Consider the following 26,286-nt stretch of genomic DNA (forward strand, 5'->3'; position numbering starts at 1 on the left):
GAAGACAAAACAAAGTATCTCAGAACCCACTAAGATACATGCTGTGGAGCTAAGGGAGAGCTCCTGAGAAGAGGGCCTGAAGAAGGCCCAGCAGGGGCAAAAGCAGGGGAGTGTCAGGGCTTTGCAGCTAGAGAGAATGATTTATGTAAAGCCCCTATAGCAGGAGAATGATGGAGATTTGGAGGGACTGAAAGAAGTTTTAGGGGGCTGTAGCTCAGAGCATGGTAGGAGATGAGGTTGGAATGACCAGCAACTGAAAGACCACATGGGACTTTATAGGGAAGGGAACCACAAAATTTATTGTCTAAACTTGGTTACTTGTGAGAAAAGAATGAGGGGCTATCAATAGCTACAATGTCGACATAAACTTGAACTCTCCTGAGCAAACCAGGACATATGCTTACTTTGCTACAGAAGCCTTTCCCTCACCCCAGAGATTTTGGTCTTCATCCTAAAAGCAATGCTAAGCCACTGCAGGGGTCAAAGTTAGGGGTAAGAATAAGGATGTGATCACATTTTTATTTTGAAAAGATCTTTCTAGTTAAAATGTGAAGACAGGAAAGGTGGCCATTTTCTTAAGTGCTAGGATACCTGGTCTGATGGGGACCTTCCTTATGCTCAGATGTCCTTTCTCTGCTCCCATCCTAGAGCTCAGCACACATCTGTTCAGCAGCTGCAGAACTGGGATTCCTGAGGCCCTGGCTAATTTGTAGCATTATGGGGACGGTGCCTGGCAGTGGACTGCTCCCATTAGTGCTGCTCATGTTCGCGTTGTTAGCTTGATGCCTTCCACATGCTCCTGTTTTAGTCCAGTCCTCCTGGGGACAGGCCAGTAATTAACTCTTTGGAGGAATTTGGTCCAACCTAGTGTCTTTCATTGCTGAAATTTTCAGAAAAATAGGGCTTGCGTGTGTGAATCAATGGAAACAATGCCTCAAACTCGAAAGGGTCTTGGTTCACACCCATATCTTTGCTAGAATTTCTTCCCTATCTCATGGAGTCATGAAATCAGAAAGGGCTTTAAGAACTCTGAATCCCTTCTATATGTTGTTGAGGAGTGGTCGTCCCAGCCCTGACTGAACCTTTCTGGGCACTTGGAACACACTCCCTCCCAGGATTCCATCCTGGATCTGACCTCTTTATCTCTACTGCTACCATCTGGCCCAAGCTGCCATCTTCTCTTACCTGGACCACTGAATTGTTTCCTGTCTGGTCTTCCTGCTTCTGTTAGCCTCTCTATAAGGCATTCGCCATCATTGTAGCCAGGGTGATCTTTTTACAACAACAGCCAATAAGTTCACCTGCCTACACTTTTTAACAGCTTCTTGTTGCTTTTGGATTAAAATCCACACTTCTTAGGGTGTCCACAAGGCTCACCTCTCTGCCTGTTTCTCCATCATTCTCTTTCACCAGTCTCCTCACACACATTCCATGCTCCAGCACCACTCACCTTCTTTTAGATTTTCAGACACACACACACACACACACACACACACACACACATTTTAAAATTTCTTTTATTTTATTTTTTTGTCTCAGAGATTTGCCTGGAACACTCCATTATTATTTATATAACTGGCTCCCCTTCACCCTTTAGGTCTTGGTTAAAGTATTACCTATCTGAAAAGATGTTCTGACCATCTCTGTGTGACAGTTGCTCTTCCTAAACTTTATTTCAGACCCTTTGGTGGTTTATTACATAATATACAATCTGTGATTTTTGTGTGTATATATGTGTGATGGGGATTGAGTCCAGGACCTTCCTCATGCTAGGCAAATACTCTAAGAACTCAATTTTTATGAAGTAATTTCTTAATTTGAAGTTTACAGTCATCATTACTTCTTATCACAGTTTACTTGGGAATTGGCTAGATATTTGAAGTGTGTTATCTTGTCTATTCTAAGGTTTCTTTTCTCGAGTCTAAACATCTTTAGTTCTCTCAACTCCTACCATCTAAAATAAAATATTGTTTGATTCATCCTATTGTTCTTCCAGGCTACTTAATTCTTTTGTTTTTCAAAATCTGTCATCTACCATAATAGTTATGCATCACATCTTATGGACCAATTATAAATTTGATAAACATGCAAACTTAGCTCTCACAAAATTCACAAACATGTTGGATGCCCCTAGAGAGCTAGAGAGACTCCTTTCTCCAGAAACTGATACTTTAATGAGCCCATAGTAAAAATCACAGAGACCCTGACATTGGATTGAGAGCAAAGAGTTGAATGCTTCAACCAGCAAACGATTTTTTTTGAGCTGTCTTGACGGCATTTTCAAGTGGATGTTTTATTTACTTTATGTGTTCAATATTTTCAAAGAGAAACTTGCAAATTATGGTACATTCAAATGGTGGTCATGAAGACTATTTAGCAATGTAGAATCATGATTCTGCTATGTACTATATGGCAAATGGAAAAAGTACAATGCCAAATTATGAGCAAATTTTCTTCTCCATTTTGAAATATGTGTTCCTCACATATATAATGAAAAACATATGCTTATAAGAATTCTTGCTATCCCCAGCACTAAAAGAGAAAAAGAAAAAAAGAATACTTATATTCTTCTGGTAAAAATAAGTACTTTTTTAATTAAGAAACGTTATTTTCTCACAGAAATAGGGATTAAGAGATGCTTTGTAAATAGTAGGAGACATACAAGCTTTGGGGGTTGGGAAATCAACCCCTTCTGTCTGTTTTTTTCCCTTTTCTTTGTGGTGCTGAGGATCAAACCCAGGACCTTGCACATGTTAGACAAGCACTTTAGTACTAAGCTACACTCCCAGCACCAAAGCCCTTCTATCTCAGTCTCTCAGAAGACTCAAAATTACACTTAGATCCTATTTCCAGGTTTACGTTTCCTGTCTTCCCAATGGAACTATTATTTATTTGTTTATTTTTGTGGTGGTGCTGGGGATTGAACCCAGGGCCTTGTGCATATGAGGAAAGCACTCTACCAACTGAGCTATATCCCCAGCCCTCAATGGAAGTTTTGTTCTCTGAAGGTTATTCTTAAGAAAAAAAATTGTGAAATCTGTAAAGTTTTTTTTTTTTTAATTTTTGTTTTTGTTTTTTAAAATTTCCTTCTGCTTTTACCTGTTCTCTGTCCTCAGATAACTTGCTTGATTTCATGGTGTTTCCATTAGAACTTCCAACTTTACCTTCTCTTTGACTCATACAACAAAGCTTAACTTACCCTGATTTTTGTTTTCTCATATTCTAAAGCACACATATATTTCCAAAACACATATATGTGTGTGTATATGTATATATATATAAATATGTGTGTATGTGTGTGTCTACTCTTGAGATTTAACCCAGGGGCACTTTACAACTGAGCCACAACCTCAGCTCTTTGTTTTTTGAGACAGGGTCTCACTTAAGTTGCTTAGGGCCTCACTAAGTTGCCAAGGCTGGCCTTGAACTTGTGATCTTCCTGTCTTAGCCACCTGAGCCACTGGAATTATAGGCATTATGCCATAGCACCTGGCCTAAAAGTGATACTGATCATCATAATAGTTGATAGATTTTAGAAAATGTGAAGAAAAAGGAAAACATCAATCATTGCTCAATCATCTAGGAAAGCCCCTCCATTTAGAAAGATTGCATTTGCTAAGTTTCTGGGTGTCAATGCTTTAGTGTCTCCTCTTGTTTTTATTTTACTTTTTTCCATTCCAAACTCTTTAGTCTCCTGAATTACAAGGAGTGGCTCATTCGTGGAGATTTAATTCACTGTAATAGGGCTTCACAAGCATTTTCATAGAAAGACCAGGAAGAAGAGGCTATTTGTCTTCTTCAAATGAAACCAGCAAATAGCCACTTACTCCTTCTTAGGAATGCATCCCTTCTCTTGGGGATCCCATGTGGAGAAGAACTTAATGCTCTTCCCCTATTTTTTCATTCAATTATTCATCTTAGTCCTCACTTCCCACTCCTAGGCAGTTGTCCAGCTCCCACTGATGTTTATTAGGGACAGGCCACCCAGCTAGTCGATGTCTCCTATGAATTCCTATTACACTTTATTGTCTCTTTTGCTTGACTCTTTCCAGCCTTGTATTTTTCCTTAGTTGTTTCTTATAAAGATGGCCAGTTTTTCATCCAGACACGACTCCAAGGGCCAAATCTCAAGAAAATCTCACTTAGTGAGGATGCAGAGGGCCTTAAGGCTGTTGCATCTTACTGTAAATGTATACTCAAGACCAATCTGACATTTTTATATGATTTCCAAGATAACTGATTATTCTTTTATATCTCCTTAAGAAAGTTGGGAGAATATGATGGAGAGTGTTTGAAATGCCTGCAGATTTGGAATTCTGAACAAAGTTTCTCATTTCCAAAACTTAACTGCTAAAGCAAGAACACAGGATCCATTGGCATCTCTCTCAGTCTTTATTCCCGAGACCTGACCTGCAGTTGTCAAAAACACTCGAGGTGTTGAAGTCAATCAATGTGTTGATGAAAGTGATGATGCAAGACTATGTCAGGAAAGCCAGAGGAAGTCAAGTCACAGCAGGATCTACCCACATGATTGATGGCAATAGCAGGACAGCAGGAGCTCTATGTCAGGAAGGTCAGTGAGTTGAGTGTTCAAGGAGGAGAGTAAGCCATGTGTAACCTTTCACAAGGCAAAGGCTGGTGCTTTGTGATGGTGGATCCCAGAGACTCACCTTTTGACTAAGAGTAGAAACTCACTTCACTGTGGTCACCCCTGACTCTCCGCATCTATTCTTCCTCTTTCTTTGGAACTCCTCTAGGCATGTGTTTGAGAAGCTACTGTTGAATATGTAGTAGGTGAAAATATAAAATAAAAATTCAGAATCTAGTACATAGAGAGCACATAAGCAAATATTTGGTGGCTGGACAAATTATGACACATTTGAATTCTACCTTTGCCTCTAGTTTCTTGAGTGACTTGAAAAGTTACTTAGTCACTCTAATCCTTAGTTTTCTCATCTGTAAAATGACCATGCTAGTCGTTTCCTTATAGGACTGCTGTGAGGTTAAATGCATTCACACATTTAAAATGCACAATAGTGTTTTTTGATAAGGAAAATAGTCCCAGTAATAATTGTTGTTACCGTTACTAGTGTGTAATGCCAGTAAATTGACTTATTTTGGATATAGTTTGATGTACTGAAGTTTTCTTCTACTTGTATTGCCGCAATCTGGTTGCTCAGTACAGGTCTGTATATTCTGCAGGGCCTCAATAAATGCTTGCTGTTGTATTCTCCCAGAGGCTGAATTAAAATCCCATTCTTTGAATCTTCCTTGAGCCCTGCAGACATATAGCTTCCCTCTTTAGTTCATGAGATTATTGCACTGAATGTGATGCACGGTGGGAAAATGTTTCATGTACAAAGAATGCCAGATAACTCCTATAATGCTGAAATTGTCATTTATGTCATGGGTGTGTTTCTAGGGAGGAGGAGATGCTAATTAGTTCAAGAAGTTGTTGTACCCACTCAGAACAACCTCCAGTGGCCTGGCAGAATCTGGAGAACTAGGGAGCAGTTTTCTTCCTTGGGAGATGCTGATCAAGCTTTGTAGAAACATCATACTCTGTGAAGTACTGTCTCCATTTGGCACTTCTTGTTTTTACAAGGGGCCCTACTCCTTGGTGTTTATGCCCTCGTGCAGTCCTCATCCCCTATTTTGATTCTGAACTTGGCTGAGGGACTTGGCTTTGGCCAAAGGGAAAATAATGTTGTGATGCAGTCAGAGTTTTGATAAACACTTGCACATGGGTGCATGTCATCTTGGAAAGCTTCCTCTTGGAATCTGGGATCCTTGCTAAAAGAAATTCAAGATAGATTGCTGAGTGAAGAGAGATCATGTGGAAAGACCCAGAAGGGTGAGAGCCAACTTGGACATTCTTACCTCAGGTGAGGTCACAGGTGAAGGCAGCATTTGAGTGACCTTAGCTTCATCATCTGGAGGAAGTGAGCCACCCAGCCACACCCAATCCACCCACAGACTGTGAAATATAGCATGGTTATTTTAAGACATTAAATTTGGGGACATTTTGTTTATTTGGCAATAGCTAATGGATACATAACCTCTTTCCTCACTTCCTTTAAGACCCCCCAGACAAACCAAATGGACACATCTCCTGATATGTCTCCAAAACATCCTGGTGCTTACAATAGTCACAACCCTTGTTTAACTGGGAATAGATCACCCACCTCTCCATGCCTGCACTTTACAACTGTAAATTCTGATGCTTAGAAAGAATAACTTGTCCCCAGTCATTTGTTTACATCTCCCAATTCACCACCAATTCTTTTTCTATGAATTGTTGTCAAACTGTCTTTAGTTTTAAAGGGGACTTCAAACCGAAATCACATCACAATGTCCAACTCATTACAAGTTTTTATCTAGGGCTCACACAACAATACCTGTTGACTGAACAAGATTCATTTCTAATTTGAAATAATAATCAAAACATCCTAATGAGTATTATTTTGGCCACCGAACCAGAAGGTCATCTAGCCAGGGAAGGAAAATAAGGTGCTTACAAATGGTATTTTCAAAAAGATTGATGAAATAACTCATCAAGATTCTTGCTAAAAATGCCACTAACCTTTTTAGAGTACAAATTCTGCCTCTTCTAGTCCAGAAAACCTATTCATTCAGTGCCGGTTGACTGGGCCCTTCCTTTGTGCCAAGTAGTAGTGGCATATTGGAAATAAGACTGAGACATCCCTGGCTCTCAAGAGAGTTTAACATAAAGATTGAGCTTATTTGGACTTTAGTAGCTCATCAGTGACAGATCTGGGTCTACATCTGAAGGCTGGCCACTCTGGTAGCTGCCAAATATATGACAATGATCCTGTGGAGTTGTGGACTATTCTTAGTTAGTAATCATAGACTCAACAGGGGATATTTCTCCCGTCCTCTTTCTCCTTTTAAAAATATAACCATGTTAAAAAAAATAGAGCTGTGATTTCTGAGGGCTTTGCCATAGTGTGCTGTCCTTCGTGTGCAAAGGAAAAATTTTCTTTTTAGATGATTCGCAGCTCTTCTCTTTCTCATTCACTGGGCAGGGGTGTGATCTGTTCTATAGTGTTATAGTTGCATTCCTGAGAAGCCTCATTATATAAATCACTCTAAAAATAATTATTTTAAAGAGAAAATAGAGGATTGGGGCTGGACTACTTACTCACAATAGTATAGTAATTTTGCCTGCAGGCATTTCAATAATACTGCTATTTTTATAGCTTTAAGTCTAGAGTTATAAAGCTAAATATCCCTGGGCAAATCCAGCCTGATTACATCTAGCTTTTGATCAAGAGGAATGGCCTTTGTTTTTCTATCCTCCCCAAGACAATTATTGGCACAGGCTTTTTAGCCATTTTTATCACATTTATTACCCATTGTTGGATAAACATATCACAAAGCCACTCAAACAAAGAAGCTGACAAGATTTTTTTCCTCTTGCCTGATATAATGTTAGTTCTGGCATGTGCATAATGAAAATCATGTGCCCCATTATCTGTTCAACAAATATTTCTTGATGCCTACCTAAGGTCAGGCTCTGAGCTCAGCTCTGGGGGTATGATGTTCCCTAACATGGACAGGTCTTGCTGTCATGGAGAATGCATTCCAGCCATGAACAGACGAACAAATACACAAGATAATGTCTTGTGGTGGTACGTGATATGCAGGAAACTAAAACAGGGTCAGAGAGGACCAGTGGACAGATTGTGCTGAGCCCTGGGAGCTATTGAGAGTGGTTGGAGTTTTATTATGAGTGTAATGAAAGCTGGTAGGACTTTCTGAGCAGGGAGATGACATAGTATGGTTTATATGTCAGAAGACTGACATATAAACTTCCGGCTTCTATAGAACAGTCTACAGAAGATTAAAAGAGATAGCAGGGGAAAGTTAGAAGGCTATCACAACCTGGGTTTCTCTACAAAGCCAAGCCTGAGATGAGGGCTTGTGGTAGGTAGTAGGTTTGGGGAAGTTGATCAAAGGAACCAGAAGTGTTAGGCAAGAAAAGAGGCAAAATCAGTCCCATGATGTAGAAGATGCTGATAAATTCTATAGACAACTGGGGCTCCATCCACTGCAGATTCTCTAGGAGGTCAGGTAGGGAAGACAAATCTGAATTGTTCAATTCCTGTCGCCCATTGGTCCAGGGTCACGCCCACTGGAGTGCTAGCTCCCTTACCTTGCCAGGTTTGAGCATGAGGCAGAATGACTGAGCAATCCTCATATTCCAAGGAGCAGGTACAGGAGAAGGGGTTTTGTGGAGCAGTGGGTGAGGCACAGTGAGGGCAGGTCACACTCAAGAGGTCTCAGTACAGAACATAGTTCAGGGTGACCCAGTGGTAGCTCAAATTTGGATGGCAGTGGTGAGGGAACAAGTAGACAGAACCATGGATTATCCCAAAAATTACTGAGTGAAAATTCACATAGGGAAAGAAATATCTATATTTCCACAGTGAGACTTGGTCACTAATTTCATGAGACTTCACCTCTGTGGTATTATCTTCATTCCACAGCTCTGCCGTCATGCCCACTTACCCAATTACCTATTTGTAGGCATCAAAGTTTACCAGTTAAAGCAAGGAAATTGTGAATGATGATTTAATAAACATAAGAAGGGGGAATTGTAACTGTGGAAGGTGATGGTAAGTTAATTTGCTTGACTGTTGTAATCATTTCACTATGTAGATATATATCAAAACATTGTATATACTTTAAATATATATAATAAAAATAACAATTGATTAAGAATTAAAGGCCTGAAAACAGGTTGCCTTGGATGTCTTCTTTGTGTAATATATTAGATAGATTACAGAGGCAAAGGAAGGTGAAGTAATGGGAACAAACTTGAACTTGCTATATATTTGGACAGAAAATGCATTTCAGTTTAGACGAATGTCTGAAAGAGTTGGAGACTTATGGGCAATGTAAAAAATGTCTGTTTAAAACTTAAAAAACAAAAGATTATCCCTGCATTGGTCATGGTTATTCAAGTTTCTTATATCATGCTAACCCAAAGCCAGGAATACAATTTTCATGGCATGAAACTCAGCATTCTGAAAAATAATATGCATTGGGGTGTTTCTCAGGAAAAGAAGAACATCTGTAACTTGTCAAAAAGAAAAGAAAAAAAAAATCTTGTGGTTGAAGGTGCCTAGGAGAGTGATCCTGGAGAAGAGCAACCCCAAAGAATGTTGGCAAAAGCTGCGTTGAGGAGGTTGAGCTGAAATGCTTTATGGTGTCAGAGGTGGCCGTGTTGTTTCCAGGGAGCATTTTGGATATTCCCACAGAAACAGCATCTCTCTTGCCTGGGACTTGCCCATCTGCATTTTCATCATTCCCTACAGTGATTCTAAATCTGACAAAGTGACTATAATACTAATAATAGTAATAATGCATTGTCTATTTAATGAGTTCTCTTTCATGTAAGTACTGTGCCATGTACACATAGGCATTGATAAAGAATGTGTGTTTTCTAGGTAAATGATGTGAGAATTCTCTGGAGAGTGATGCCTTTTGCTGAAATTTCCCTTTCTTCTACCCATTCTGATGTGAAAGGAAGCCTCTTGGGCCTGGGAGTGGCAGGTCAAGCCAGGCCAGAGGGTTCTTAGTATAGAAAGTGGGAGTTGAGTCCAGTTGTGCATGCCTGAAATCCCAATTATTTAGAAGTCTGAGGCACAAGCATTGAAAGTTCAAGGCCAGTCTAGGCAATTTAGTGAGACCTTGTCTCAAAATAAAAAAAAAATATATAAAGACTGGAAATGTAACTTAGTGCTAGAGTGCTTGCTCAGCATGTAGAAACCCTAGGTTTCATCACAAGGGCCAGGTGTGGTGGTGCACCTCAGTAATCCCATTCACTTGGGAAAATGAAGCAGGAGAATTACATGTTCAAGATAAACCTGAGCAATTTAGCAAGGCAGACTCTGTCTCAACAAAATATAAACCATCAAGAATGTAGCTCAGTGGTAGAGTGTTTGCCTGGTACGTGTGAGGCCCTGGTTTCAATCCCCAGCACCATAAAAACAAAACAAAACAAAGACCAAAACAAAAACAAAAAAAGAAGAAGAAAGAAAAGAAAAAGTGGAGAAAAAAGAGATGATGTGAAGTTCCAGAATTGCTGTATGTGGAGGGTAAAGAAGAAATGGGCATTCAGTGGCTAGAAATAGGAGAAGCTGCTTGGGAATAAATCTCTTATAGGTGACCTGCATGTGCTTCTTGTGCCCAGAACCTTCTGGTAAAAGTCATGACTTTCAATGAAAGTCATGCTTTCAAGGTAGACAAGGAGCTGAGACCTCTGGGCTTTGCAGTTGTGAAGGAGAAAAGTCAGCCACTGGTTTACCTTCAAGAGACAATAGAGCTAGTGGTCAAAAGTCTGCCTTTGAACCTTCTCTCTAACACCTTTCAGGTTTTCTCCATGAACCCCTTCTGGTCTATTCTCAGCTTTACTCTGTGCTCTGTGATATCTACATCTGTCTATGTGAACTGTCACCTGGGCTCCCTTGACGTCTGACTTCCAATTGAGTCTGATCAATGGAAATACTGGCAGCAGATTATAAGGTGGGAGAAGAGTCAGGGTATTGATCTTTCTCTTTTCCTGTCGAACTGTGGTTTGGGCAGTGGAAGATTTCTCTATCTGGTCCCCACCCCCATATATACAGCTATCACTTGGTTTCAGCTGCATCAGTCTTTCCCCTTGTCCCTGAAGGCTGAAAGGTGATAAAGACTTAAGTGGGTAGTCCCTAGATCTCTTCCTATCCCTGTTTCCTTAATTCTGCTCACTCTTTTGTTAATATTCTCAATTTCCCCTTTGCACATGCCTGACTCCATGTCTTAGTTTGTTTGAGCTGCTATAATAAATATACCTTAAGGTGGACAACTTATGAACAGCAGAAACTTATTTCTTACTGGTATGAAGCCCAGGAAGTTCAAAATCAAGGTGCTGGAAGATTCAGTGCCTGGTGAGGGTCCACTGCCTCTTAGAGCACTGTCTTGCTGTGTCCTTGTATGGTGGGAGAGGTAAGGGATTTCTCTTCCATCTCTTTTATATGAACTACACCATCAAGACCTGATGACCTCCCAAGGGCCTCATCTCCCCATGCTGTCACGGTTTGGGTTAAGATTTTGATATATGATTTTTGGGGGCTCATATGCTTTCATTCCATTTCACTCTCTGATTGTTACAGTGCTTAAACTAGAACAAGTTGCTTGTTTGTACCTCTATTTTCTTATCTGCAAAAGGAAGTTGATAATAGCCTGTACCACATGGGATTGATTATAGGAGGATTAAATAAATCAACATATCTAAAGCACTTTTCTGTAATAAGTGTTAGCTACTATTATAAATATAGTTTCTCATTTAGTCCTTAAAATAACTCCATGTGTAGGCATTTTCTTATTTTACATATGGGGAAAATAAAACATAATAAAGTTTGGATTACAGAGTTGTGACTCCAAAAGCAGCTCTTTTTTTCACATCATTGTGTAAAAGGAGGTTTCCCACCTAAGTTTCAAGGGAGAGAACAAACCGTAAGATTAATAGCTAGCAAAGACATGCTGAAATACTCTAGTGATGATGGAGTATTGAGAAGGTTTATTTTTAAAGAAAGTAATCTCCTAGAAATGGCTTTGGACAGTAAAAAGAACATTTATCAATGTCATGCCAATCATGCCATGAAATAGTGTTTTTGTTTTGTTTTATTTTGTTTTGTTCTCAAAAAAGAGCTCATTACTCATATTTTAATATTTTTAAAAGCCATTTGATTCTTCCTTTGGCCTCGAGGGCCTTTCCCTTTTAGTATCCAGAGCTGTCTGAAGCCTTGATTTTTGTTTTCATTTTCCTTATTGCCCCCTGGAAAGATCTGAAATCCTGTGATTAACTAAACAATTTGCACTCTCATTTTCCAAGGTAGGGCTTTTGTACTAAAGGTAGGATGGAAAAAGTGAAACTGGAACATCTCAGTTTCACATTAAACCCTTCTTTAAAAACCTGACTGTAGAGCATGTCAGCAAGCTGGATTTGTCTAAGCCAGCAAGACAGGATCTCCTGAAACTTCTTTGAAGGAAATGAATTCCTTTTGGCTTCTATAGCTTGGGGGAGGTATTATTTTTTCAGACTAAAAACAAAATGATGGACCCTAGACAAAGATAACCTGGGAACGTGTGCATGCCAAGTTCTATTCGAGTCTTGGCTAAGGTAAATGGACCAGAGGAGAAAGTGCAAATCAGCTATGTCAGAAGGAGACTGGCCACAGGTACCAGGAATGGTGCTGCATCCAAAAAGGCACACTGAGGGTAGAAAAGTAGAAATTAACTGCATTCAAATGTGGAAAGAATATAGGGGAGAAAAAAACATATGGAAGAAAAAGAACTCACTTGGAACCAAAGAGAATTGGCATGGGTGGCATAGGAGTTTTAAGCCATGCTCAGGACATTTGAAGTTATAAGGTTTTAGATAGGGTTCATCATTCACTTTACTCTGTGTAGAAACTCAATTCACCAAATGCCTTTATTTTTGTGTTCCAACTAAACTTGGCCAATGTCTAATGATGCTTGTGTTAGCACACATTGGTTAATCATGATTAGAAACAATCTTCACATCTCAGTGACAAGCTCTTTTCTTAGGCCAGGGAAGATCAGTAGAGAATTGCAGGATTTATTTCCTTTTGTCTCAAACTCTGTTTGACCAGCCCTTTTTACTTTGCCCTAACTTTGGAAACTCTGTGATTAGGCATTGTCATTGTCAGAGTGGCCACCACCATCGTGGTCACCACTAATAGAGGAACAGAAGCAAACACCACTTGGGAGTGCCAATACATGCCAGTCACCACGTCAGACGTACCACCTGGTGGATCTCACTGATCCTTTGCAGGGAATGACCATTAAGGGAAACTGGTTGTTTATTCTCATTGAAGGAATCAGAAAACTCAGGTTTAGAAATACACAGCCAGTAAAGTGGATCTGGAATTCAGACCCATATCTGTTTAAATTCTAAATTTTAATAATATCCTAATCTGTCTACAACATACAGAAAAAAGGTTAAAGGAAGAAGGAACTGTGTCAATTCAATTCACTTTCCACTTACAATGAAGTGGGAAAATCACTGGAAGTTTTGATCAATTCTTAAGGGTTGAACCCAGTGTCATCCTGGTCCCTAATCTCTGCAATCTGCATTTGCCATCACACACAATTTCCTATTCAGACTGACCTAGAAGTGAAACTCAGGCCTTTTTTGGATTTGCCCAAAAGCTGTAGGCAAATAAAACTTGTTTGGTTGTTTGGTCTTGATCTCTCTCTCTTTCTCTTTCTCTCTCTCTCTCTCTCTCCCTCTTTCTCCACACACACACTTACCAGATTGTACTGAAAATTTGAGATATGGTTGGGAGGTAGAGGAATAGTTTAGAAAAGCAGAGAACTTGCATTTGAACATAAGGTATCTTTGTTTCTAGAGCCCCCAGTCCCAACGACACTGCATTGAGGGTGTCACCCTAGATTCAGACTATTTCCTCTTCTGATCACTTTCACCTTGTGTCCTGGACAGTCCCTCAAGCTCCACGTTTTCATAATCCTATTAGGTAGAGCCATTCTGTTTTTCCCTGGTTTCAAATTCTCTTGTCCATTTCCACATATCTAAGTTGATTCGGGAGCTCAACAGAACAACCTGACTTTCCATGGAATAGATTTCACTTTGTTTAGAAGACAGGTGGTAGAGGTTTCCTTCTCTGGAGTCACTGTCCAGGAGAGATGGACTCTACTCCTGCAAGAACCTAGCAGAGCCTGGGATCAGCATTAATGGTAATGCCAGTACCTCATAGCTCTCTTGACAGTCTGAATCAAGCAGATTCCCTGGAGACTAATTTGACTGGGTCTGGGTCTATGTCTCTGCCTCCTGCTGCTTCTGGGTTAGGCTGAGGTTTCTGGAACCCAGGAGACTGATTTGGGCTTCTGAGCTCCTTAAAGGGCATTTGGCACCCTATAAAAGCTGCTCATTAAAGGAAACAGTAGGATTGCTTTCCCTTTAATAGTCTAGCCATGGAAAGTTTGACCCACTTGGGGAAGTTGGAGGTTGAAGACTATAAGCTGTGAGATGGTGGACTGGCCTCTTAGGCAAGGCAGTAGTGAGACTACAGAGGGAAGACCAGGCCTCTGGAGCTCTCAGGCCTTGTTCCTGGTGGTCGGGGAAGCCCAATGAGGGCCCCATAAAAAATAATGACAGCAATTAAGCTGGTTGAGGGTCCAGTTTTGGGCTAAAATTCCACATTTTGCATTTTTCTCCCTTTCTCACTCTTGAGGTTTGGCTCACCGCTTTTTCCCCTCTCCTGAGGTCCTGTTGACACGAGTGTTATTAAGGCTTCCGGAGGGTGGAATAAAGGGTGGCCATGTCACAAAGGAAGGCTAATTGGCTGGAACTACCCATCCGCCCTCTCCAGCTGGCCCAAGTCTCTTTAGTCTTTAGTTCTTCCTAAAGGGTCTTGGCACTGGTGGCTTGCCTCTCTTTTCAAAATAATTAAAACCAAAGAAATTTAAATTAGGTCCTTTTTTGCTGTCAATGCTGTTTTGCCCTTGTTTGTGAGGGAGGCGGAAGCAGGGTGCCATTGGGACATTTTGGCTCCAGAGTTTGATCTGAATCCAGTTAACTTGTCTCACAGAATATGTTCAGGTTGCGACAACCCTTGAGCACACATGGTAAATCCTGGACAAGTTTGTGACTCCTCCTATTCCCTCACCGTGGTAGACATTACTTCAGGGCCAAGGCTCCCCCTGACTCCTGCCTCCCACCAAACTTGGGCAGAAGAATCAGGATTCTTCTTAATACAACTCTCCTGGCAGCTACTACCAGTAATCAGCATTGGTTCAGGGGCTGGAATCTATTTAGCCTTCTTGTCCTTGCTCTAAATTTCTCTGAGGCTCAGAAGGCATTGCCTTCTTAGTAGTGGTTGGACCAATGGCAGGTTAATTGGATAAATTGTAGGTTTGTTTCCAAATGCAAAAAACCTCTTTTCTAGGTCTTTAAATTTCTTGTGCCTTACTTCTTCTCTCCCATCTACTTCCACACTTTCATTCCCCCACCAAATGCATCTTAGTCTCCTAGGGGAAGGCTCTCTGCTTTCCAAGGTGCCTGCTACCAACAACTCCACCATCAATGATGAAAAGACTCATTTCATCCAAGTGGGAACTCCTCAGCCTGAAATCTGCATAACTTACAGACAATCTTTTGAGTTAGGCTTCATTGAAATGAAAAAATGTTACCTGGAAAGTATGGAACTCATTTGGGAATTTCTGTAATGTTGAGTGGATGGAGCAGAGTGGTTGAGACCCAGAGCAGGAGGACAGACAAAAATGGGCTCAAAATGTGACTGGAGCACTGACTTGGGTGTTTTCAAGAAGTAGATTAAGTTCTTTTAAATATCTGTTTCCTCATCAGGTAAATGAGAAAATAAGTCCTTATTTCATGTGCTGTGAGAATAAAATGAGTTCATATCTGAAAGCCCAGAAAACCATTCCGGACATGGAAACTCACACAAGAGATTTTATTAAGCAGATGAGCAGAGTGTCTGCCCTTAAGAAAGAGAGAGAGAGAGAGAGAGCGAGAGAGAGAGAGAGAGAGAGAGAGAGAATGAGAATGGCGGAGGAGCTATTCTTAAGTAGTGGAAGTTCACGGGCTAATAACAATCTGACCAATGACTGACAAGGAAGTTCATGGGCTAACAATCTAGGTTGTAAAATAGTGTGGGTGGGGCAGAATAGTGGCAGCAGCAAAATGGCAGGGAAGAAATGACTGCAGCCTTGTTAACCCATTGTCCCTTCATTACCACGTTTTTCTTTTTATAAGAAGATCCCTTTTGGGCATATGGGCAAAGATCCATCTTCAGTAACTGCTTCCTGCTGGGTGTGGGCATAGAGCTAATTCAGGGGAGGGAGATGTCATTGTAGTAGTTGGGCATTGGGGACTGGATAGTTCCCCTGGGAGTGCACTTGTAGCCAGGCTCTGATTCTTAATAGTCTGATTAGAAATTTTTTTGAATCAGATTTTGTGCAAATTTCTAGCACAGGGGGCAAAGACCAGTATGACGGCAATTATAAGGAGTTGGGATGTAAATGGGAGAATAAGTTGCCATAATTGGCCCAAAATGGGTCACAAGGATCCTTGGGTAAATTCATTCTTTCTCTTCTCCAAGTCCTCCTGCAGCTGTTTGATTTTGTCCTTAACAATACCTGACTGGTTGACATAGAAGCAGTGCTCTTCCTGTGAGCACTTCCCTTTTTCTAGTGAACCCACAGGGTGGCTTCCACTGGAAGATATGTACCTGGAGTAAATTGGAAGAGAGGTACTCCTGATAATTTTGGGGTGATATCTGTCTGCTCCCAGGGTATGCTGCTTAAAGTCAAAGAGTTGTTAAGTCTAGGGTGCTAGCCAGGAGATGAGAGAACACCACTGTCATGCACATCCAACATCCCTGTGCCATGAGAGGGTTAGTTAAATTGAGTATGTGGTATGTAGTGGTGACTATCTGTGTTTAGAGTGGATCCTCTGAGCATTGGCTATGACATATGTAAAATGAACACATGTAAAACATCCCTGGGGACAGTAGGAGTCAGTCTTCTAGCAGCCCTTTAGGCAATCAGAAGGGATGGAAGGGCTGGCACCTGGACAGATCTATTGGGGAAAAATCTGATAGGAAAATGACAGACAGGGTGAATGGCAGGGGAGACAAGAATGTAGCTGGCAGTCCAGTCCTCATGGCTGGTTGTGGTTCTGGTGCCTCAGTGTTCTGGTCCTTGGTCTCTGAAATGGGAAGAAGGGTGGAGGGCTTGATGGCCTTCAGCCTGAGGTGGAGAGGTCCCACTGGGGTGACTGAGTATCGGTTGGAAGAAACTTGAGGGTTAGACGCTGGAGAGGAGTTTGTGGATTGAGAGTAGAGTTGAACCTGAGAAATGTGTAGCCATCCTGGTAAACCTCACACCTTGACAGCTGTTGGTGTAGCCAGGATCACCATATGTGGTTCCTGCCATTTGGGAGATAGAGGGTTGTAGCCTCCTGAGAAGGAGAGATTAAAAATTTGGTCTCCTATTTGAAGAGGTTAAGCCAGGGGACCAGACAAGGGTCTAGTCAGGGAGGAGTTGGCGTATCCCCATAGAAATGCCCGAATGTGGTTTAGGAGAGGAATGAATATATGAGAAGGAAGAGTGGAAGGAAGGGGCATTATCCCAGGAGGAAGGATGGGATGCCAGTACATCAGCTCAAAAGGGGAGATATTGGCAGATTTCTTTGGGAGCAAGTGAAGATGCAGAAGAGCAAGAGGCAGGAGTTTAACCCAGTCAAGGAGAAGTTCTAAAGAAAGTTTGGTAAAAGCATTTTTAAGAGTTTGGTTTGTTCATTCTACTTTACCCAATGACTTTGGGTAAAAGGGAATGTGGAAATGCCAAGGGACTCCAAGAACCTTGACAAGTTGTTGGGAAATTCGAGAGATGAGTTCAGGCCCTTTAGTTGATTGGAAGGAGGTAGGCACTCCAAAGTGAGGAATGATTTCATGAAGGATGAAGGTGGAGACAGTGCCCTTTTGTTAGTGCCCTTTTGTTGGAGGTGGGGATGATTTCACCCCATCCCAAGAAGGTGTTTACCATGACCAAAAGGTATTTAGATTTATTGTGGGCACATGAGTGAAGTCAAGTTGCCAGTTTACCCCTGGAATGGCGCCACGGGCCTGGTGAGTCAGAAAAGTGGGGAGTCTGATGGCAGTAGGATTGGTTTGTAGGCAAACTTCACATGTGGAGGAGAGTTCCTTCAGAAATGAGATGTCAAAGGAGGATAGTTGCAAATGATTCTTAGCAAACTGTAAGAGGAAAGAAAGGTTGGGATGGATAGGTGGTGAACGTAGGAAAGTATCTCCCTGTTGAGGGGAGGTGGAGGTAAGGCATCATGGAGAGTCGTGATGGAGGCTGGTGTGGATGATAGGGCTGCTCTTCTATCAACCTTGTTGTTGCCTGAAGAGATGAATGGTTGGTCTGTCTAATGGGCTTGGAATATATAAGGCCTATGGTTGCTGGGAGGCAAAGAGCCTCAAGGAGGTTTACGATGCAGCTAGAGTTGGTGATGGAGTTCCCTTTTGTAGTAAGAAGGCCCCTCTCTTTCCAAACAGTGGCATGGGAAAGATAATGTTAAAAGCATATTTGGAGTCAGTGTAGATTGTGAGGGATTCTCCCTTTGCAAGGGTGAATGTGCAGGTGAGGGCGATTAGTTCTGCCTGTTGGTTGGTGGTGTTGTTGGGTAGTGGTCCTGACTCTACAACCTTTCCCAGGGAGACAATGGCATATCCAGCCCATTGAATCCGTTTGTGGAGAAAAGAGCTCCCATCAGTGAACCATATGAAAGTAGTGTTGTGTAAGGCCCCCTCCTGAACATTGGAGGAGCAGGGGAGTAACTCTTCCAGAGTCTCAAGGCAGCTAAGGGTTGCTGAAGCATGTATGTCAGAAGGCGGGGGTAAGAGGGTGGCTGGATTTAAAGAAGGGCATGTCTTAAAAGAAATGGAAGAGTCCTCAATAAGAGCAATTTGCAAAGCTAACACCCCACAGGGCAGTAGAGTTTGCAGACCCTTATAAGTAAGAAGCTTGGACAGATGTTGAGGTGAGAGCACTTCAGTGGGAGCCCCAAAGGAAAGTTTTTTTGATTCCTGGGTTAAGACAAATGCTGCAACTAATATCCTAAGACATGGTGCCCAGACTCTTATGGTGGGGTCTAGCCTTTTTGGTAGGTATACCACTGGGTCAAAGGTGGGACTGAACATGTGTCCGAAGACTCCCCAGAGCGAACCCACTTTTCTCAGAGACGAACAGGTAGGTATAATGGTCTGGTGATGTCAGGGAGGTGTAGGGCTGGGGCTTGAAGAAGGGCTTTCCTTAAGGTCTGGAAAGAGGTTTCCAACAGGTTGAGGAGAGGTTTGGTGGGAGTGCCCTTTGAAGCCTCATACAAGGGGACCACTAGGGTGGAAAAATTTGGTATCCAGGATCATAAATATTCTGCTAGCCCTAGAAAGGAAAGGATTTCTTCCTTGGTAGATGGAGTGGGCATGTCCTACAGCAATGCTTTTCTCTCTACAGTGATGACCTTAAATCCAGTGAGAGGCTGACTCCTAAGTAAATAACCTGAGGTTGGGGAAAGATGTACTTCTGCTGGAAAGATCCTATACCCTCTGTCAGCCAGAAGATTTAGAAGCTTAATAGTGTCTCCTTGGGAGTCCTTGAGAGAGGGACTACATAGAAGAAGATCATCAACATACTGTAAGAGGAAGGAGGAAACAAAAGTAAAAGAGGTGAGACCATGAGATAGTGTTTAGCCAAAGAGATGAGAGCTGTTATGAAATCCCTGTGGGAGAACTGTCTAGGTCAGCTGAGAAGAAATTTGAGTGAGAAATTTGAGAAAGTCCACGTGAAAGCAAAGATATTCTGCAAGTCAGGATGAAGAGGGACATTGAAAAAGGTGTCCTTCAAATCCAACACAGAGAAGTATGTGGTGGAGGAGGGGATATAGGAAAGCAAGGTGTAGGGATTGGGCACAATGGGGAAGGTGCGGACAACTGCCCAGTTGATGATGTGGAGATCTTGCACCAAATGGTAAGATCCATTAAGCATTTTAACAGCCAGGATGGGAGTGTTATAAGGTGAGTTGGCAGGGTACAGGAAGCCTATCTTAAATCCTGGATGACTGGTTGAAGCCCTAAGAGGCTCCTTTGGGCAAGTGGTTATTGGGCCTGGGCTGGGCGGGATGTTGGGTCCTTCAGGCGAATGAGTACAGGTGAGCATGTGGCTAGAGGGTGTGTGGTTGTCCCAGACCTTGGGTCAACAAGGGAGGGAGGAAGGGGATATGAAGTCTCCGGTTGGGTTGTATATTCCTGTAAGGTCATGAGGAGAGGAATAGCAGAGGAGTCTTGGTGGAGGTGCATGGTGGGTACAAAGGAAATAGAAGCACCCAATTTGGTTAGGATGTCCCTTCCCAGGAGGGAAATTGGACACATAGGAATTATCAAAAAGGAATGAGTGAAGCAGATTTGTCCAATACAGCAACTTATTGGAGGGGTTTGTAGCAGGGTAGTATGGTTTTCCCTCTACCCTGACAATAGAGAATTTAGCAGGGGAAGTGGGTCCCCAAAACTCCCATAGCACTGAAAAGGTGGCTCCAGTATCTCTAAGGAAAACTACTTCAGACCCAGGAACTCACACAAGAGATTTTATTAAGCAGAAGAGCAGAGTGACTGCCCTTTAGGGTGTGTGTGTGTGTGTGTGTGTGTGTGTGTGTGTGTGTGTGTGTGAGAGAGAGAGAGAGAGAGAGAGAGAGAGAGAGAGAGAGAGAGAGAGAGAGAGAGAAATAGTGAGGAGCTGTTCTTAAGTAGTGGAAGTTTACAGGCAAGAAGTAGTTTCCTCACCTATAAAGTAGAGATAAATAAAATCAATCTCATTTTGCTATTCTAAGGATTAAATGAGTCAGTGCATATAGCACAGTGCTTGACCTGTAAGAAATGCATATTATCACATCATCGCCATCATTATTGTTATTATTATTTTTTCTGAATCTACTCCCAACTCTGTATCACCTCCCCTTGTAGTTGGCATAGGTCTTCAGTATGTGTGAGTAGCCCTTTTGAAATGGCATATGGCATTGTTATGCCCTTAAGGGAGGAGGAATGAATGACTATCAGGACTGAGAACTCTGGCTGACCTCCTGGGATCCGCATAAATAATTCCAGGAAATCTCTTTCTAGCTACCTTGGGAAAAGCCTGGAGGAGTAGCTCAGCCCAGCAAGGATCAGAAGCTCTTCCCCCTTCTCTGCAGAATCTCTGCTATTTATGGCTGTAGAGTCTGGCATTCTTAAGGTCCAGGATATAAAACTTGTTATGCTCATGAGGGAATAGCTCCTAGGCCTCCTGCATGTAGAGGGGGCAGATGACTGGACCAGGTAGGAGAGTGATCTCAATGGTCATGTCCCTGTCTCTGACACCTAATGCCTGGAATAGATCACATGTATTACTTTTGTTGAGAATGTTAAGAGGGTGTATTTGGTCACTAAGAGTTCAAAGAAAAGCAACATTCTCTGAGCTTTTACTGAAGTGCACATAGACAAATGCTAATATAGGATTTAGTGTCTGAATTCTTATATTTCTCCATTCCCACTGGAGAATCACTATGACTTGGGCAGTCATCCTTAAGCGCTTAGTGATCATTTCTTCCTTAAAAACCTATTCATTTCAGTGATGGCAACTTCATATTGAGCAAATGGCAATGTTATACTTAACTTTTTGTACACACATATCTGCTATTCCTTGTGTTGACCAATTTTTTAAATGTTATTTTTAAAATAGATTTTATTTTGTAGAGCAGTTTTAGTTTCACGGTAAAATTGAAAGGAAAGCACATAGATTCCCAACACACTCATGGGTCCCACACATGCATAATCTCCTCTGTTATCAATATCCCCCTCCAGAGAGGTACCCTACATAGACATGTCATAACTACCCAAAGTTCATAGTTTACCTTAAGGTTCAGTTTTGGTAGTGTACATTCTATGGGTTTGGATCAATGTCTAATGGTATATATCCATCATTACAATATCATACGGAGTATTTTCACTTCTCTAAAAATGGTCCGTGTTCTGCCCATTCATCCCTCCCGTTTCTCTGCTGCTCCCATACCTTAGTTTTGCTGTTTTCAGAATGTCATATAGTTGGAACCATATAGTAGTACTTAGCCAAAATTATATTTTTGAAACTTTTAACTTCCAAATAATTGCATATTTGCAGAAAAATTGGAAAGCTAGTGCAGAGAGTTCTCATATACCTTCATCCAGCTTTCCTAACACCTTTCGAAACCATGGAATATTTGTCAGAACAAAGAAATAGATATTGGTACAATATTATCAACTAAACCACAGACTTCATTTGCATTTCATCACTCTTTTTTTTGGTCCTATGGTTCAACCCAGAGTATCACATTTTATAAGCTGTCATATTTCCTTAATTCTCTGATCTGGGACAGTTTCTGAGTGTTATTTTGTTTTACATGGCATTGACAGACACATTGTAGAATGTATCTCCTTGATTATTTTAATGTATTATTGATTTACTTAAATGTTTTATTTTATAGTAGTTTTAGTATTTTAAATAAGTTTTGCAAAAATTATAAAGATAGAAGAGTTCCACACACGATGCATCCAGTTTTCCTTATTATTAGCATCTTATATTATTATATTTGTCCCAATTAGTGAATCAATATTGATACATTATTATTAATTAAATTCTACTACTTATAAAGATTTTCTTAGTTTTAATCTAGTATTCTTTTTCTGTTGTGGGATCCCATCCAGGCTACCAAATGCAATATACTTTTGCTATGTTTCCTTCCCTCAGATGGCATTGATCTGATATTTTTCTTATATTTAGATTGGGGTTATGGTTTTTTGGTAGGACGACTACAGATGCAAAGTGCCATTCTTACCATGTCACATAAAGGGCACAGATTGTCAACACAATTTATGACTGTAGATGCTGACATCTTACCCTGGCCTCCACTATAAAGTTCCCCACCCTTTCCATACTATTATATCCCTAAGAATATTATTTAAGGAGTGAGGAGTAATGTTCCACCTCCTTGAAGGCAGAGCATTGCATTATTTAGAATTCTTTTGCATACATTACTTGTCTTATTATATTCCATGTATTTGTTTATTTGATCATTTATATCAGTATATATATTGATATTTATTTTATACTTTGAGTTACAATCCAATACTACTTTACTTATTTTATTGCTCAAGTTTTTCCAACTTTGGTCATCGGCTCCTGTGTCCTTTTGACATAGCCCAATCATTTTGTATTATTTATTTCATCAATTTTCTAGAACTACAAGACTTGTCTTGTATAATTTCTACCTGAATTCTAAAACCAGTCAGTTTTGTAAAAATCCCTGGTCTTTTATTTTTTAATTTTATTTATTTATTCTTTTTGCCGTGCTGGGGATTCAACCCAAGGCCTTGTGCATGCAAGGCAAGCACCTGACTGAGCTATCTCCCCAGCCCCACCCTGGTTCTTTTAATTGGAGATTAGTGTTAGGAACTAGGATCTGGGTGCAAGGGTTCTCATTGTGACTGGGGTGTTGTTATTTCTAGGCTCTTTAAGCTGAGTGAGGAAGGAAATATATGTGTGTATGCTAACCCATGTATTTATTAATATTTCCATACATAACCATCTGTATCTATGTTAAGACAAACATGAATTAATACCCCTATATCCAATTCTAATTCGGCCTCCTTCTCCTAGTTATTTGTAGACTGTGTCCAAAAGTAAGAAACCTGGATCCTTACTGCCTGCCATTCACTTTCTTAATTGTCAGTCCTGGTTTATATGTACAGTCGTTGCAGAATTGCCAACCCATCCCCTTGTGGAAAACAACTTTATCAGTTAGAGTTCAGAGCTATGTAAGTTCTATTTTCCCTTAGTGTTTCAGACTCTGCTCATTTCCAAAGTTACTTGGGTTAGCACCTGCCCCCCTTCCTTCTTCAAGGAGTCTTATTTCATGCTTTGGCAGTACAGTTAATTATTTTGTCACATTCTGCATTCCATCTGAGATATCCCTGACTTCTAAAAGATTTATTTTTAATCTGCACACATTCAGGTTTATTCTCTCTGAAGAAGTTTTATGGATTTTTGACAATTATGTAATGTTGCCCATTTATTTTTTGACTCTGCTGTTAAGGTACACTTTTCAGAAGTTTTATTTTTTTCCATGCATTACATTCATACAAATATAAGATGCATCAAAATTACACTTAGCTCATTAATTACTGAAGGGAATTGTAAGATATTGAAACCAGTCCAAAGAGCATTTGAGAAGGTAGGTATCCAATATTAGGATAAAAGTGCTATATTAGATACCAACTGGTTATTGTCCAACAGGGCCATAAGCCATAATTATGAGATTATCTGTTCCATGGGAATGAAATTATTTCCAACTCTACTGTACAAAATTATCTAAGCTAACCTCTGTCCCAACAGAGGTGTAAAATAACCCAGATAATGGATTGCCAAGACTAGCACTATACTCAGAGAATATCCAGTAAATTCAAGTTTCAGATAATTTTTCTGACACTGAATTGTTTTAAAAAATTGAATTGGAGGCTCTAATAAAAGCACATAATTGGGAATAGAACAAAAATTGGTAAAAAGATAGAATTAAGAGAGGAAAGGAAGTATGGAAGGGAGCCAGGGATAAAGTTAGAACTTAGAAATTGATTCCTGAAAATCCTGCACAACTACGAAGACGATTGTGGGGATGCATGGCAAATTCGGTGATGAGTTTTCTAACTCTGAAAGCAAAGTGGGAGCGAGGAGGTTTCTAAAGTTTGTCAACTCCATAGATGTTTCTAAAAACACAAACACCTTGAGTCTTGAAAAAAAAATGTTATTAGTTAAATTGTTGGCAAAACTATCTGTAGCCTGCAGCTGCTGAGAAATTTATGGGACTAGAGAAGACTTCAGATAAAGTCTAAGAATACTTTGTTCTTAAAAAATGTTTTTTGTCAAACCACACTCTCTAGGGTCCTTCTAGTTAGATCCTTCTGCTAATTGACCCTGCATCTAAACCTGCTAAAGGCAAACAGAAGAGTTAGCTCTCTGATATTCTCCATCTACTGCATCTGTATTCTATAAATATCACTTGAAGAGTTAATTAAGTTGCATTAATGGTGATGGAATAACACATTCCCACCAAACTGCTTACCTGGGAGACATATACACCCAAGAACTGGGGGACTAAGAAAAGCAAAGAGAGCTCTTCAGGCAAGAATGAGGCTCAGGATAGAACAGAACTGAAGATCAACCATGGAGGAATTGGAAACCTGTTTGTTTCCACACTTTCTTGGTTACTCTCCCTATTGTGTTTCTTTATTTTAGGCTCTTGTGAAGTGTCTAACCTTAGTTTCTTTGTCTTCATTTAGGCTGTAGTGACAGGGACATGTTGACTCTATAGGTGGCATTGAAAATATCACAAGAGAGATCCTAGAAGGAAGGTTCTATGGTTTGAATGTGTCCTCCAAAGTTTACGTGTTGAAAACTTAATCCCCAATACAAGAGTGTTGCAAGATGGGAAATTTAAGAGGTGATTAAGCCACCAGGGCTCTGGCCTCAAGCATGCATTAATGTCATTATTTTGGGAGTGGGTCCCTGAAAAAAGATGGGCTCAGCTCTGTTACCTTTGCATGCATCTCTCTTGCCCTTTGTCTTCCATTGTAGGACAATGTAGCAAGGCCATCACCAGATGTCAGACCCTCAAACCTTCCCAGACTCCAGAAATCTGAGAAATAGATTTGTGTTCATTATAAATTACCTGGTCTGGGTATTCAGTCATAAACAGAGTAAAAGAGACTAAGCAAGGAGGAAAATATCAGAGGCCAAACATTGGAATTACTTGTGTGTCTGGTCCTCCCCATAGATGTACTTCCCAGGAGTACACTCTGCTCTGGTTTTAGAAAAAAAAAAAAAAAAAAAAACTTTATAACTGGTTCTTTTAAGGGCTGATTCCCTTGCTGGGTCTTTAGATAGAGCTGGAGTTGGGATCCTTTTTGCCTGAATCATGATCTCTCCGTCAAGAAGCAGGGCTGTAGGATTTCTCTCCAATATAAGATTAACAGAAAATAACTTTTCTCTTTGAAAGGGTGTTGGAAATACAATCCCTCCACTGGCCTCAAATTCAGGCAGATCGTTTCCAAGATAAGTGTTCTCTATTGAACAGTTTTCATTTTCCCAGTGAGGTCACCGCTCTCCTCCCTGGGAGGCCTCCCACATAGGGAACATCACACCATCTTGCTCAGCCCAGGAGATCCTATCTGGCCATGCTGGCACATGTCCCAAGTCTGAGACTTGGTGAGAGCAGATATGGCTCCTTCTTGTCTCACCCACAAAGATGTGAATCTCAGCACTCGGAGTGATGGCTTTGTGGTTTACAGATGGTGAGAAGTACTCACGGAACTGATGGAGCTCTGCTTTATTCGAGGGTGCTGCCTAAAACCCACGTGTTGGGTTTAAGATAGCAAAACCTTTAAGAAGTTCCCATTTTCATCAAGATTTCTTTATAGTAACATCATAATGAGCCACATCTAGAACTTTCTGGAGACCAAGGTAACCATACCTTTCAAAGGTATGAAAATTCTAAATAGCACAAAAATGCAATGTCATATCTGTAATCAGACACTATTTTTCTTTATATATACCACCACCACTTTTCACAAAATAAAACTGCCAAGAGTTCCT

The 26,286-nt window shown here is 40.8% G+C and overlaps 1 long non-coding RNA gene across 2 annotated transcripts in view; it reads left to right on the forward strand.

The window, feature by feature from the left end:
* Positions 1–26,286, forward strand: part of LOC306638662 — a 70,898-nt gene that overhangs the window by 22,627 nt on the left and 21,985 nt on the right. The gene's annotated exons all lie outside the window — the stretch shown is intronic.

The sequence above is a fragment of the Sciurus vulgaris genome, assembly GCF_902686455.1.
Source record: "Sciurus vulgaris genome assembly, chromosome: 11".
NCBI lineage: Eukaryota > Metazoa > Chordata > Mammalia > Rodentia > Sciuridae > Sciurus > Sciurus vulgaris.